At 43.5% G+C, this 16,042-nt stretch overlaps 1 protein-coding gene and 1 long non-coding RNA gene across 7 annotated transcripts in view; one reads left to right on the forward strand and one right to left on the reverse strand.

Moving 5' to 3' along the window:
* The first annotated feature begins 3,272 nt into the window (after positions 1-3,272).
* Positions 3,273-16,042, forward strand: part of TRERF1 (transcriptional regulating factor 1) — a 98,290-nt gene continuing 85,520 nt past the window's right edge. For 4 of the 6 annotated variants that reach the window (XM_030448536.1, XM_030448537.1, XM_030448530.1 and 1 more), the window contains exon 1: positions 3,484-3,622. The gene's annotated coding sequence lies outside the window, so the exon portion shown is untranslated. Of the gene's footprint in view, positions 3,292-3,483; positions 3,623-4,063; positions 4,200-16,042 lie in introns of those variants that run through there. The other 2 variants (XM_030448531.1, XM_030448532.1) reach the window with 2 other exon arrangements.
* Positions 3,390-4,011, reverse strand: LOC115598147. The gene is made up of 3 exons (XR_003987426.1): positions 3,902-4,011; positions 3,618-3,671; positions 3,390-3,496 (listed from the first exon to the last, which is right to left on the reverse strand). It is a non-coding gene; the product is annotated as an uncharacterized LOC115598147 (long non-coding RNA).

Consider the following 16,042-nt stretch of genomic DNA (forward strand, 5'->3'; position numbering starts at 1 on the left):
AAATTCATTCTAGAAACAGGCAACGGAAACAGAGAAATTGGATGGACATCTTTATTTTGTCTGCTGTGACTGTGTCCATTAAGACACTCGCGTTAAGGAAATTAATTAAGGAGTCTTAAGGGGTTTACTGAATAATGGTACGTTGTCCTCTGCCATATCAATACTATGTTTTTTTCTGTCTTGGAAAGCCCACAAATTCAAGGCAAATCCTCCTAATAAAAATTAAGGCTGTTTGGGAAGGTAATGACACAGCAACCCTGTGTCAGAAAGGAATGAACTAGACAGATGACCAGAGACCCCTGTCACCTCAAAACTTTTGTAATTCTTCCATCTCAATGCCATCCCTGCTTAGAAAAATTAAAATTCAACAAAGATCTGTCAGCAATGACAGCAACTGTAAGACATTTGTTGCTCTTCTGTTGTTGGTAGATGGGCAGGGTTTCAGGATGCAGCTGAGCCACCTGACTCACTTGCTGTTCTGAGTGGTGACTCCCCAGGCCCTCCTGCTCTGCATCATCTCTGGTGCTGCTCCTGCCACCCTCTGACCTCCCAAGAAGCTCACCAAAATGGCAGGACATTAATCCAGACTAAGAGGGTTGGTGAGCTGAACCAACTCCCCAGTCCAAGCTAGTGAGTAGGGAAGAGGGAACGAGGTCTCCCTCTCCTGACAGCAGCAAGCAGTCGGCCAGGACCTCACCCCAGCTTTAGGTCTTCCCACACCCACCCACTGGGCAGCTATCACCGCCAAAATGGGGTTAAACAGCACATAGACAAGCCCATAGAAGGTTGAATACTGTAAATAGTAGTATGGTTTGTAATTCAAAGCCAGGAAGCTTGATACTCAAATCCTTGAAGATTAGAGGAAGGATCAGGAAAACTGAGAACATAAATTAAACCTGTGTCTTCGATGGAGACCAGTTCATATATTGCAGGGTAAGTGCAAAGCACAGTGTGGCTACAGCCACCCTTCCCTCTCCCCTCCTCTCTCCCCACCCCCAATTTTCTTGAAATGTTGTCCAAAGCTGATCTATCGGTTTACTTCATTCAGAACAGTTTTTAGCAGCTGAGTAACATGGGTCAAGTTGATAGAAAAATACTTGATGATTATTCTTTGTATTTGTTGTAAATTAGACACTTGCTTCTCGTTTGAGAGCTATAGCACAAACGTGCACATTTCAGGTGAGTCACTTAACATCAAGCTGGTTGGATACAGATTTGTTTGTATTGATTAACTGAACAAATTGAGATGTGGAGACAAAACTAAAATGACTGTGTTAAATTCCATTGCTTACTTTCAAAGGTAGTTTTGGAAATTACTAGTAATATAGGCTATTCTGGGTTTCAGACTAGACACACACAAAAAAACCCAAAGCAGAGGCAAAGCACATGGTGAGTTGTGGTTTTAATTCTATTTTCAACATAGTTTATATGACTTAGGACTCCAGCAAGCAAACAAGCCAACCATTGAATCCAAAACTCAGCATACATTTTGCATAGCTCAGCATGGAGAAGTTGCTATGTCTGAACAGTATTTTTCAGTTAAGGAAAAATAAAATTAGAAAATTACTAGCTGGCTGGGAAAAAAAAAAGAAAAATGAAGAACTTTTCCCTCAACATTTTAAAACACTGAGACCTTTGCATATAGTACAAAGAAGTTTATTAGCCAATGGGTGATTATTTTTTCACTCTTGTTCTAATCTACCCTGTAAATCAAAACAATCTCATAGAAAGTTAAATTATTAAGAACAGTGGCCCAATAGAAGTGCCATGCAACCAGGAAACCAGGATGACCATAAAAAGAAAATGAAGCTGCTGGTAACCATTATAACGTAAGGCTGAATCACAAGCACTAACACCAAAGCCCTTTTTCTGTTCCACCTATAACCCTTGAGAGGTTCGTTGTTTTTTTGTTTGGTTTTTTCTTCTCTGAACGCAGAAGTAGGCCCTATTTCACCCCCGTTTCGGTTTCTCTCTTCCCAGCTACCATCTTTTACAGTAACTTCTCTGTCATTGTCAGTGAGCTTAAGCAGAACACTGCATAAGCTGTAAGCATCACATATTCACGGATCTATCCCCAGGATGCAAAATCCATCCCTGCAAGGAAACATTTTGGTGCAATCTAGTGCAATTTTACGAGCTCCAGGGAGGCAGGACAGACGAGGTACTTCTCCAGAATATTTCTGTAGGGTTAAAAAATTAATAAATTAAAAAGTATTGTAATCTGTGACTACCACTGTCGAAGATCAGTGGCCACAGAAACAAGTTCGTAAAAGGCTCGCTATATTGAAGAAATAACTTCCTCATTAACCCAAATGGCAGGAGCATCCCTGGTGCCGGAGACAGCCTCGGCAGCCCTTCCCAGCCCAGGGCAGGAGACCTTCCCAGTCAGAGAGCGCCTTTACCGCTGCGACCTTCCCCCTCTGGCGCCACGGGGCTGGGGGAGACCAAGCGGCAGCCCCCGCTGCCCCGGCCCCCATCGCCCCCGTCTCCGACTCCCCCGGCCCCGCACGACACCCGCACGGCGCCAGGGGAGACCCCCTCCCCACACACACACTCCCACCCCAGGTCCACGGCGGCGGGAAGACACCCCCTCCCCCCGATCCCTCGGCGGCGGGACTGCCCCTCAGCCCCGGGGCTGGCGCGGTGTCGGCCCGTGGCGCCGCTGTCACCCCCCGGCGCCGCCGCCCGGGCGGGAGCGGGAGCCGGCCCCAGCCCCACCACCCTGCGGCATGCGGCGGCGGCGCCGGGAGCCCGCGGCACCCCTTCGCCCGCCTCTGGCCGACCCGCGGCCCCGGACGCGCCGTGCCGGCGAGAGCCGCTGACAGGTCGCCGCCGGTGGCCCCGGCACCTGCGCTGCGCTCGCTGCCCTGAGAGGAGGGGCTGCCGGCGAGACCGCGGCGCGGCTGAGCGGGAGGCGGCGGCGAGGGCGCACGGCCGGCAGCGGGCCCCCGGGGGTGGCGGCCGCCCCTCGCCCCGCCGTGGGGCCGGGCGGCCGCAGCTTCGGCGCTGCCGACACCTTACTTCCTGCTTCGCCACCCAGGGCCAGACCCATCGCGGCGGAGGGATCCCGCCGCCTCCCGCAGCCTCCTCCCCCTCCTGCTTCTGCTTCCCCCCCCTTCCCCCGGTTCTCTCTCCCCTCTCTCTTCTGCAAGAAAATAATTTGACAGCGATTTGCTGACGCCGGGATATTTTTTTCCTTTTTCCATTTTTTTAAATTTTTTTTTTCGGGTTTTTTTTTTTTTTTGCATCACGGATTCAGCAGCGAGGCGGGAGGGGGAGGCCGTGCCGGAGGTAAGTGCTGGTGCCCGGAGCCTCCCCCGGCGCGGGGCGGGAGGGGTGCGGCGGGCCCCCGCCCCGCTCCATGTGCCGCTGGCGGGGAGGGTGCCAGGCAGCGGGGCCGGGGCGGGGAGGGGGAGTTATGTTTCCTGGCGGAGCGATATTTGTTTACAGGATAAGCGCCGTACTGTAAGTGAAGTAGGACCGAGCCCGGGCAGCTCTGTAATAAATTAATATCAAAATTGCTCTCTCCTCGCCGACACCGACATAAGCCCCGCGCCCGGCCCCGTCGCTGCCCGCGCCCGGCCCCCTCGCCGCCTTGCACTTGTTGCAGACTTCACCCCAGGTAGGCGAATCCTTCCCAAGTTTCATTTTAGCACGAGCTGGGAGCTGCGCTGGAAGGAGGGAAAAAAAAGAAAAAAAAAAAAAAAAAGAAGAAGAAGAGGGGTGGGGGAGAAAAAAAAAAGTTTGCTCTTCACTTTCGGTCTTGCAGCACCGAGTAGGCGAGGCCCTGCCTCCTCCTCCTCACCGATCGCCGCTCCTCGCCGGCCGGCCCCGGCCAGGGTGGGGGGCGCCCGGGGCGGTGGGAGCGAGGTGGGGGCGGGCCACGGGCGCTGCCCCGTACCTGCCCGTTCCGTTCCGGGAGGAGTGGGTAGGTGGACGGGTGGGTGGCGGGCCGGTCCCGGGGCGCCCCGCCGCGGTGCTGCTGCCAGGTCCCGGGTGCCGCGCCGCGCCGTGCCGGGGAGGGGAGGCGGGGAGGGGCGGCTCGGCGGGGCTGGCCGCGGAAGTTGTGCGAGCGGCGGCCGCCCCGCCGTCCCGTGGCGGCCCCTGACACGAGTGGCCGAGCCGCGGGGGCACCTCCTCTTCTCCCGGAAAGCGCGGCTGCCGGCAGGGCGCTCTGCACCGTCCCGGTATCGATGGGTGTAAGCGATGGGGCGGGGTTGCGCTGGGATTTGGAGCTCTCCCGTGCGGCCGGGCTGTACTGCTGGTGCAAACTCATTCTGGGGAAACGTGAATTTATCGCTTTTCCGCGGCAGAGGAGTCTACGGCGGGTTGGGTGCCTCGTTTTTCTGGCCCGTCAAAATAATGGGGAGGTTAACGAACAAAACTCTTAGCCAGATGTTTAAACACCAGAGAGGTGAATTGCAAGTGAAACTAATGGGCTGTTAACCAATTAATAAATGGATAATGCCTGCTTATTCTTCTGCTGACTTTACAGAGTGGTTTTCATGCCTGCTAGTTAACTACCCAAGCTTCGACGTGTAAACTTAGCAGGGTTAATACCTTTGCAGAGTAAAACCTGACCTGTACTTGCTGTCCCAGTGCATCAACCACTGGCTGTGATTCTGAGTAGTTACTGGTGAGGTTCACAGTGATGTGATAACAGCAAAAAAAATTATGATGGCCTATAACCAAACTATTTATGGAAAACGTTGCAAAGTGCTTTACTGCATGATTAATTTTTTAAGCAGGTAATCACTGGGGGCGAAGCTTTATGTCTCTGGCGGCTGTAGTTTTATTTAAAATGTCTAATGGGAAGAGGGGAGAGTTCACCTGGCAAGCATGGGCCTGGCCTTTGGGGCTGCTCAGTGGGGCTGCCCTGCTGCTGGTACTCGTCCTACTTGGGACACTGGCCCCCAGGGACCTCTCCCCTGCCCTTGCTCAGAGGACAGTGTCATGATGAAGTGGCACATATAATGGCAGTGTATGTCTGAACCATTCCTGCATGTAGTATATACAGCTGTTTGCAGTGACTGCTTATCTACTTGGTCCTCTTTGGATGCTAAGTTGGATCAGGATAGAGCCATTTCGTTAATAAGGTGCATCTGTCTAGAAATAAACTTTGATACCCCAGAAGTGTTGAGGTGTGATGTGCCCTGGCTGGTATGTTACCTTTTTTTCTAAGGCTTGTCCCGCGTTTTTAACAATGAAAGTGCTGCTTTGTCAGTGCTCCATGCATGCATATGCAGCATGGAAGTTAAGTCATGTGGCTTTGCTTAAAACAAATAAATATATTTGTTTAGAACTTAGATAAATTATTTTTCTTAGGAAGAAAATGTGTTGTATGCTTTTTTTCTTCAATAAGCAATAGTTTTATATACTTCAGAAAAAATTAAAGGCTTAAATAAACATTAGGCAAAGGTTTTGGTGCAAATAAATGCCTATGTGATCTGTCCCACTACCACTGATAAAGAAGTTTGTGTATCTCAAGTTGGAACATTAGTCAAACCAGTGTAGCTTGAAAACCCAAAAAAACTCAAAGTACAAGTAATGCACTCAATTTTGGAACCTGGCCTGAGTGAGGAGTGGAGAATCGGTGTCTGGGTAAAATGATTAAAGCCAGAGCTTAATCATTCTGCTATAAATCCATGTCCTGCCATTGGAACCTCTCCCCAGGACAGAGGGATGGAGCCAGGGGGTAGCTTAGGTAGGCATCCTGCCTCCTGTATTCACATCACTCCCGCATGGACCAGTGCTAATGTAAGTGTACCACGGCGTGACTGATTTTCCTATCTAGCACTCGTTCATTTTGTATTTAGGTAGACTGAAAAAATCTCCACATCTTATCCATTTAATTTTCTCAACTTTTTTATTACTGCTGATCACATGTCTCTGAGACTCCGGTAGGCATTGAAGACCATAAAGCAAGTCATTGATTCAGGCTTGTTTCACTATTGGGTAGCATTCATATATCCTAGGTAGACAAAAGGAATTCCTGCATTTTAAACTCAAAGCTCCATTACTTCCAGCTATTTTAATATTTCCAGTGATATAGTGAGACTTGTCAGTATAAATTATAAATAGAATTTGTAACTTAGCTTGTGGTTGAGAGTATGAGAAAAGTGTAAGAAAGTGGTCTTGTCCTGTACTGTAAGTTTCCAAAAACAGGAAGATATTTCTCATTGTGAATATTATAATCTTACGTATTTTTAATTTTTTTTTAAATAATCAAGTGGGAAATATGCCACTTAAAAACTCAGCAAGATGTTAGGGAGAGCTTTGTTTCTCCCTTTCCCAATATTGTAATGGGACAGTAGTAAATTAAAGAAAGGCCCTGGGATCTGTAATGTCATTGTGAGATTCTGGTGCTGGAGGGCTGTGTCTCCTTGTAATGCGTCCTAATAACTTGCGAGTTTCATTTTGGCTTCCTTAGAAAAACTTTTTTTTCAAAAGCAAGCACTGTTTGATAGAGACAAAATAATTGATGATATGGAAACAATTTGTTCCCTCCTCTTGTGTTTTTTGGGGGGCTGTATAGCTTCCAATGAAAAGTGATGATCAGAATTACGTTTTTTTCTGTCCCTAAAATGAACAGATCCTTTTGCCTCTCCGTCACCTGTATGATGGAGGTAGAAACATCACTTAAGTGCCTGTGTGAATTCTCCCTGTAGCAGCTGCCAAACATGTTGTTATTTATGTAAGGTGAATAGCTGAGGGGTTGCACTGACTTCCATGGCACTGCTTAGAAGAGTGGAATTAACTGTGATTGTGTTTGTAGGATGGGTGTGAGGGGCCTGCACTCAAAACTAAAAAAAAAAAAATATCAAGGCAGCAAATTCCATGCATTTTGCTACATATGAAGTTATTAAACCTCTTCTCAACTTGTATGGCTCTAAGAAACCTATTATTGTAATCAATTGCAGGGCTGTGGGAGGAAATCAGGCCTTCTAAGATAAAGACAAAAATAGTGCATTCAAATATATTTTAAGAAAGGCGACTCTTCCTTCAAAGGGTAAGTCTGAGCATGGTTCAAAGAAAGGTAGCAACAATTTTATCAGGTTTGGTTTGTTCTGTGGCTCTTTGCTTGAAACCAAACAGATTTAAAGCAATCCATTGAATTTGCTTTTGTGCTGCATGTGATTATACTCCATGTTAACTTGTAAAGCCTGGGGGAATATTTCCCCTTAAGTCGGGAGATGCTGAGAAGTGGCTCTTGCACCGTTGTCTCCTTACTCTTGCCACTGCACATGTGTCTCTAGGTAGTGCCCAGTCCAACCTGGCTGAGAGCACAAAGCAGGTAATGTGGGTGACTGGCTAGTTGTATCAGCGCTGGTTCTTGTTAGGTGTTGGTTTCTGTGGGCAGAAGAAAGAGTATTTTTGACAGTGGTTTATTTTCTCTGTTTCTGGCTTGGCCATGTTGCTCTGTAGTGGTGCAGACTTACCTGGCCTTGAAACAGCAGCAGAAAGAAAAAGGACATTGATTTGTGGAGGGAAAAACTGGAGTATGTGCTCAGGTTACAACCTGCTGCCTCAGATACCAGAAGGCAAACACGTCATTTATGTTACTCTCTTCTCAAGAGGATAACGGTTTGGGAAACCCAGGGCATGTTTCTAATGTATGCTGTATTACTCTACAATAGAGACTTTTTTAAAGTTTAAACCCCTCATATTAAAAGAGTGGGGATGTTGCAAGGGTTTGGAGGAGTTGTGTAGCACTGGGTATATATTGAGGTTCTGAGTGAAATGAGTCTTGTGGTTTCAACTTACTCTGTAACAAAGAGTAAAATGTCTCACACAAACAGCCCACTTAAGTTTTCATAGTTGACTGATGATTTGCTTTGGAAAGACCCAAAATGCTGATATGCAGGCTCAGAAGGTAAGGTGTTTTTTTTTGTTTGGCTTGTTTTGGTTTTTTGGGGTTTTTTTTCCTTTTCTTTCTTGTTTGTCTTTCTCCAATTTACAGTTCAAATTTTACATGAGTCGCTATCTTCAGCTTCTCACTGGCTGGTCAGTAGGGCTGGCATAGGTCACTTTCCAGGCACATGGCCATGAGTGCTGAGTTACTCTGCCCCACCGATTATTTAACCTTACTAAAGCAGCCATCCTGGGCCCTATCACTAGTTTTCTCCTGCCTTTTTAGTTCAGCAAGAAAATGGTTGCTGGCTTTCCCCTCCCTCCCCTCATCAGCTGCTCATGGTAAGATTTTTGATAGAGCCTGCATTGTGATATGTCCTTGAAGTGCAGTGCTTCAAGGTTTTGTTTTGCTTGGTCTCTCTTTTTTTTTTTTTTTTTCCTTTTCATGTTTAGACCTCATTGCATCAACAGCAAAGCAAAATTGTTGTAGATGGTCATTGTGATATTTGGTTGGTTTTTTTTTTTTTCATTTGTCAAAAAAAATCTCGTGTTCAGTAATGAAGATTGAACTCAGGTACTAGAACCTCTAACTAACCCTGGAGTATAAAGACTGCAAAAATATGGCTTAGGAAAGGATTGCTCCAGCAAAATGGGTGCAAATTGATGTTGAATCATCAGCAGCTCTTTTTTTCAAAAAAAAGGTCCCTGACAGTGAGAGGTTTTTGTTTATCTACCTAGAACAAGGTTTACCAGGGCTCTTACAGGACAGGGTCTGTTTGAGGTCCATTTATATCAGGTACTTTCTCTTTAAGTTAATATCAAATCCTAAATAACTTAAACATGGGACCGTGAAAGAAAAGTACCCAACCTTGTGAAGCAAATTGCTATTAAGCTTAAAATATGATAATGGCTGAATCTCTCTGTCTTAAGAAAAAAGTGATTTGATTCTTAGTTGGCCATAAAAAATGCCACACAGACCCATTTTTATCTTTGTTCTCCACTCCTGCCCTATTTTAATTGATGGGGAAGTTTAATTTCCTTTATATAAATATGGGTTTTTTTATGTATATGTGTTTGGGGGGCTGGGGAGGATAGAAAGGAAATCTGTATTCTAGGTTTTATATTTAAAAGAAAAAAAAAAGCTAATGCTGGTCTATTTAGCAATGACCTTAAAGTACATTCTCCCCTTTAAAATAAAAGATTTTCTGGTAAAATAGTGTATATTAGGGAATTGAGGGGTTTTGCAACACTTCTGTGTGGGTGAGAGTCCCATCTGAGTTCTAGTTGTATTAGCAGAAAAGGTTTTTTTCCCAGTATTGTCATGTTCCATATGTCAAATCAGAACTAGAAATTCCTTTTCCTGGAAGGATCTCTAGACTTGGAGGGTTATGCCACTTACAGCTATATTTGTAAGGCTTTTTTTTTTCCTCTCCTTTTTTTTTTCAGTTTTACACTTGACCTAACTTCTTTCATTTTCTTATGTGAACACACACTACACTCTTAGTACATAGTTTAGACTGGTCTTTAGGATAAACCCTGCTGTCCTATGGCACAGATGCATATGGGCAGGCTTGCAAAGAGTATGATGGCAAATGAGTTTTCGTGGAATGAATGCTCTTAGAGTTTTCTGTAAGTTGAAATAACCCTCTGCTCTGCATGCAGAATTTAATACAGTTTACTGATGAGCAGGAAATAGGTTATGAAGTATGTTATTAACATGTAATAACATTTTTTCCTCAAGGAGATCCCATGCACTTTCATTTCAAATGCAGTTTTTAAATCCTGCAGATTAGGAAATACTGCATTATAAATTTGTGAAAGTTTGGAGGCGTAAGATAAGCTATTAATACTCATTTTGCTCAGAGACTAAAGATTATTTATTCCCTTGGACAGTGTAGCAGTGAAAATGGAGCTTCTTTAGAGCTGCTGGGTTGTTGGAGTAGGGCTGCTGCTGCCAGTGCTGCCTGCTGGACTTGTACTGCTCTGCTGCTACCTTCCTGCCTGCCTCTCTGCTGGTGGAGGTGATCTCCTGGTGGAAGATTCTGTTTGTACCAGAAAAAAATACCACTCTGACTGATAGAGTAATTGTTATTTCATAAGCAAATCTGCTCGTTTATTGTTCTTTTTTATGATGTTAAGATTTGCATTGCTAGCAACAATAGCAGTGTGTTAAATAAACAATGGATGCTGACCAGTCTTTAAATGGTTCACATCTGCCACAAGTACAAGCACTTATAGCTAAACTGAGCTTTCTATCCCCCCAAATGCAGGTTGCCAAAGCCCTGAAATATTTAGAACATTGACTTAGAGTTCTGCATTTTTGGGGGCCGCCTCTTTCATGTTTTGTTTTGTCCTCAGCCTCAAAGCTGGGCTTACTTTGCAGAGAGGTGGTGGTCTATGAGCTGGCTGCATGAGACATCGAGCAGGGTGGGAGAGGGCTGCAGGCTGCACTCTATGGAGGCTGAAGGCATCACCTTGAAGGCATCACCTTTGTGATGGCTCCTGGGTCACAGTGGGACTTTAAATAACCACAGCCTCTGTGGCCATTACCAAAGCTGTGTCTGCTGAACACAGGAAGCCTTCATCACCTGAACCAAACATGTCACGTGTAGCTCAGCGCTGAGCACAGCAGTTTTGTTGCTGCTTACCCCCCTAGTATATTGAGGGGAAATATGCAGAAGCAGCTCAGTCAACTCACTGTGTGGTTTTTTTTCTTTTTTTTTTTTTTTTCTCATAAGATTATATTCAGTGTTGCAAAGGAGCATCTATGTCTTTTGGTAAAATAACATAAATGGTTAATGTCAAGCTACACTGAGTGGTGCAGCTTTGCATGAGTGTTGATACTCCAGCTGTCTCTTTGGCCTACCACGCAGTTTGAATTCAAGCAAAGGTCTCCCACGTGCTTGTTTGAATGTGTCCTCCTATCTCCATTTTGTATCTGCAATTTCACTGTGTGCTTCCAGAATTAATTTTGTTCATTTCCAGTCATTCTTCAAAGATAACTGGTGAAAACCAGCAGTCTGGTTGTGATTTTACAGCAGTAAAAGGTAGACAACTTTGATCTTCTTGTTAAATTAATTTTCTTCATGTGTGGGCTGGGTGTGTAGTGTGTTGATTTAGTTTTTATTGATCAGTGTAAAAATGTGAATTCAGCATCACAGCAATGATAATAAACAACTACTTACAGTGATATTCTAATGAGCTCCTGGCAAAAAATAGGGCAGAAAACTATCTCAGAGATTGATGTGATTTAGTGGTGAGATGGCGAACCAGGATACTTTATATAAAAGGACTGAGTGAAGCTGTTTGAAGTTCTAACTTACTTTGGCAACACAATTGCTGCTAGCAGTAGCACGCCAAGCAGGGCAGGATGCAGTCTTTTCTGTAGGCATTTGACTGTCAAAAATGTCATTCTTTCTTCTGTCAGGAAGGACTTTCACCCTCCTGGTCATGCCACGATAAGACAGATTGTAGGAATCAGGTATCTGCTTTGTCAAAGGGTGTCTGGGAACACAAGCAGTGAAGCATTAATTACCTTTTATTTGCAAGGCAAACCCTGCAAACCATCCCCCTGTATTTCAGTAAGCCTGCGTGGCAAAGCATCAGGTACAGAGCAGGGGGAGTGGAGGGAGGTTTCGAAATTAGCAGACTATTTATGTCTGGAAAAGTGAGATTCATATTCATAACTATGTTAAGCCCATATTTCTGAGTATGGTAGGGACATATCTCCGTTTAAAGTGGCAATAACTCCTCTAAGCCAAAATGTTTGCAGAAGCGCAGGCACGCAGCTTCTCGCTTCTTTCCATCGATGCTGTATGATTCTAGGACTGGAAGAGGCTTCTCAGTGGTGGTGATGAACAGTAATTCTCTATATTTTTTATCAGATAAGCTTGTTTTATGCTGCCAGAGTTCAGTAAATTGGTATCTGAGCTGCATGGATCATGACGAAATACTATTGCTGCTGCCTGCATGTGTTTGATAAAAGCAGAAAATGAGAAGCAAAATTTTTCTGAAGTGAGCAAAAGTGGGCCTTTTAGGACTATGAAATTTTGAAAGAGCTGGTTCATAATGAACTTTAATACTTTTCTAAAGTTGCTGCTATTATAATGAAAAAGCATGAATAAGAAAATATGCCTTGCAGGTAAAACAAAGGCTTTGCCATTTATATCTTGAAAACCAAAGCTGCATTGCAGAGGGTGAATTTTATCCTTCATTTTGCTTGTAGTAAAAAATAAGTCTTTGAAGTTAAAAACAGCTTTAGATTTAAAGAAATAATACAAGGGAGGTGCACAGAAAAAAGAGATCGGGTTTTGGTGTTGTGTTAATGAAAAGAACATAAGTTAAGCCAAATGCGACTGCCTGCATAGTAAGGTACTGCTTAATATGAGTGGGGATGATAAAAAAAGGTCCTAGCAGACTTTTATTTTAACTGTTTCCAATTTTCAGGAAAAATTTTAGCCTGGATGTTGAATGCATATAAATACAAACGATAGATTAATACTGGAGAATTATGATAACTGATGAAAGGAGTGGTACTTTTGTCCTGGAAGTCTGTCAGCATATGATCCCTAGGCTAACTACTTGATCGTTAGTTAAAGTAGGGGTTCATTAAAATAACATGGACTCATCTGGTTTTATAGACCAGCTCTCAGCCAGTAGGCTATCTTCCAAAGCTAGAAAGGTTCCAGTGCAGACGCTGTGGCAATGGCACATAGATTACTGAATAAAGCTGGCTGATGGAAAAGCTTCTGTTGGATTAAGTGTGCTCAGCACTGGGCCAAATTTTTCAATTTTTAGTCATCTGTAGCAATGCCTGCTCATATTGTAGTCAGTTGAGTTACCTGTGTGACAGCTTTAAGGAAGGTGCAAGTTGGGTCCGTATATGAATCCAGCTCTTTGCTGTAATTATTTTACTCTGTAAAAACTGTATTCTAGCCGAAGAATCATAATTACAAAGTGGATGATGGGCTTCAGTTATGTACAGAAAATCCTTACAGTTAAGCTCCATGCTATCCTTAGCATAAACAGCTTTCTTTTTTCTTTTTTTTTTTTCTTCTTCTTTTTTTCAGGTAGAACTTTTACTTCCAGGTTATTTCTGGAAAAGCTATACTGCTAGTTATGTAAATTGCAAGAAACAAAAAAAGAGAAGAGTGGGGCATCTTATTTTACGCTTCAGCAAATACAAAGTCATATATGCATTCCAGCTATCTGTAATACCTTGCTGTGTTGTTCTGCTACTGCTTTTGTTACCAGTAAATGAGATCACTTAAACTGGGCATTTCTGGTAGGCTTTGTACAATCAGATTGTCAATTGCTGGAGCTGGGAAGACTTTCCAGTAGCAGGATCACCTTATGCCTCTCTAACAGAATCCCTTTCTGCAGGCCTTCTTCCTTGCATACACAAAAGTTTCTTGCCAACAGAAAATGTGAAGCATTTATTTTTCTTATTTTCTTTCTCTTTTTTTCTTTGTGTGTCTGTTTGTTTGTTTTTATGCTACTGTGTAGGCAAGTCCCTGTTTTTTTAGGTCAGTCCTGTACAACAGCAGTAAGTTTTTTGTACCTGCATCTACCACCTATTAAGGCAATAAGCAGCTCTCCTTGAATGAAGGGAAGGCAGATTTCAGATCTGCCTGCAGATCAGAGAGGAGGAGAATGGAAGAAGTGGTGCTGGAGTGAATGAACAAACTTTCAAGCTGACTCAGAGCTACATGTACAATATACACTGCAAAGATTAGTCACTGCTTACTGTAAATCTTTCTTTATGGTGCTTGGTGGGCATGTGCCTGTACCAAGCTGCAGTTAGTGATCTTTGCAGACTGGGAATGTGGGTAAATGTTGTTTCCACAGTATTTTCCCATTGAACAACAGCAACAAAACCCAGTGAAATGTGAATGCTTGTAAATTACTGAGCTGAAGGCAAAAAGAAATCTTTTAGTTATCTCATGGTGCTGCTATCTTAATCTGTGAAATTACTAGGAAAGTAAATAAATTATGCAACAACTTTTTTTTATTATTATTATTTAGAAGCCTGTGCATACACGTTGTTAGTGCTATTCTGCCCTGTCCTGTGCAGGTTGGGTTATTTTTTAATTTTTTTATTTATTTTATTTTTTTTTATTGGTTGTTGTTTTGTTTTTCATTAGCTGCATTTGTGTAAAATACCAATTTACATGATGGTAACAGAATAACAATTACAGGGAAGGATATTCATCTGTTGAAAGGACTGTTTTCATTTGCCAAGCAGAATCTTCAGGAAAATTACCCTCCGGGTTGAATTTTCTCATAAATATTCTTAACTTTTAAAATTATTTACTGGCATAATAGGTATACATAGCACTTAAGGTAAAGTTTGTATTAAGGGGTTGCTTTTGAGGGGAAAAGGGGGGGGGTTATTTTTTAAAATTAGTTAGTATTTTTTAAAAAAAGGTAGTTATTCTGCTGCCTTTTCTGAGTCACCAAAATTCAGTAAGTTTACGTTTTTAGGTACTTTGAGACTTCTCTTTCAGTGTTTTTTTCTATTTTTTTATGGTTATTATTTTTGGTTAACTTAGCTGGGCATCTTTTATATTTCTTCCATGCCCTTTCTTTCTGGTTTTCACTACTTTTGCCTGACTTGTTAAATCTGCCCTTAGAGAATTGTTAATTTCAGCTACAATCATACCAAAAATCCTTTAGAGTTGTTACAGCATGCTTTTGGGTTTTTTTTTTTCCTGATAGTTTGTTTAAAATTACTTCCTCCAAAAAGAAGAAAAACCCAACAAAACCCAAACATCTTGTTGAAGAGTGAGAACCAGACTCTGCTGGCACTGCTGGGTGGGAGGGTGCTGGGGCTGCGTGCCTGTACAAGTGGTTTGGCTCTCTGCTCTCCCAGCGATCTGATCCTCTCCTAGGCTTCAAGTCCTCTGAAGTGCAGTAATGAAGGTTGAAAGCTTTATTAACTTTTGGGGTTATCTCACACTGTTTACATGAAGTGGAGGCCAAGCAGTTTACATATCTCTGTAACTTGGATCTGGAAAAAAAAAGATGTTTCTGTTGTTTTTTGTTTTTTTTTTTCCAATAGGCTTTGTGTGGAAATTACATCACAGCCTATGTCAGCCATGCGAAATTCAGCAGTTTTTTGCCCTCCCTGCTGGGTTATTAACTGAGTATCAGCTGCATGGTTTAAGTGAGGGGTGGCATGTTGCATTTTGGCAGATGTGGTGGCCAGGTCTGGAGTGTGCTGTGGCACATCCTCGTGTGGGTATGTCCCTGTGTCCCCTCAGCCTCAGGCTGGAACTGCCTGTCCTTGTGAGGCTGAGTAGGTTTGTGAACTAAAGCTTTTAGGCTGTACCTACATGTCCCATGTGCAAAGCCCACTGCAGCGGCTTCCAGGGTGCCTTATTTTTGCCAGAAACACCGAGGGTTTTGGGCTGCCCTTCTTGGGTTGACGCTAGGGATGCAGCTGTGGCAAAGTGTGAAATGGAAGCGTGGGGGTTTTCTGCAAGATCCTGAAAGAGGGAAGCAGAAATCAAATAAAGTTACCATCTTGAAATGTTGATTGCTGACTTTTTTAATCATAAAGCAATTGTTAAACCAAATAACTTCCCAGAGAAAAAAATAAATAGATTAATAAGAGAAAAGGGGGAAATGTGATTGTGTATTTGAATGTAGCAGGCTTGGTACTGTGGTTGTGTTGGTATCAAATGTGCACAGAGACAAAGCAAAAGGATAACAGTCATCCTGACTGTTCTCCCCTTGCTGAATTTCCAGCCATAATGTCCTTTATGCACCATGGTTTTATTTTTCTTTACTATTTTGGGAAGTCTGAGACACTGGGGAAGGGGCCAATCCAAATTACTTTAAAAAAAAACAAAACAAAAAAACCCCAGTGAAACAAATCCACCCAACACTGCAACCAAGTTGTAGATATTTTGCTTCTCCTCTTGCCTCTGCCCAGCCACACTCTGCCCCGGGAGGAAAGCAAGGAGGCCTCTGGGTGCCTTCAAAGGAAGGTTTGGAGGAACAGTTTTGGATTGGGCTCTTAGTATGCAACAGCTATGGTTTGGTTATCCATTCACACATTTCTTAGTTGTTTTTTTTTTTGTCTCTTCTGGTTCTGATCTTCTTCTGTAGCATCAGAGAAGGGGATGGAGGGGAAAATGCTGAGGGATATCCTGAGAGGGTACATGTTGATGGGACCCCATGTGTGTGT

This window comes from Calypte anna, chromosome 3, assembly GCF_003957555.1.
Source record: "Calypte anna isolate BGI_N300 chromosome 3, bCalAnn1_v1.p, whole genome shotgun sequence".
NCBI lineage: Eukaryota > Metazoa > Chordata > Aves > Apodiformes > Trochilidae > Calypte > Calypte anna.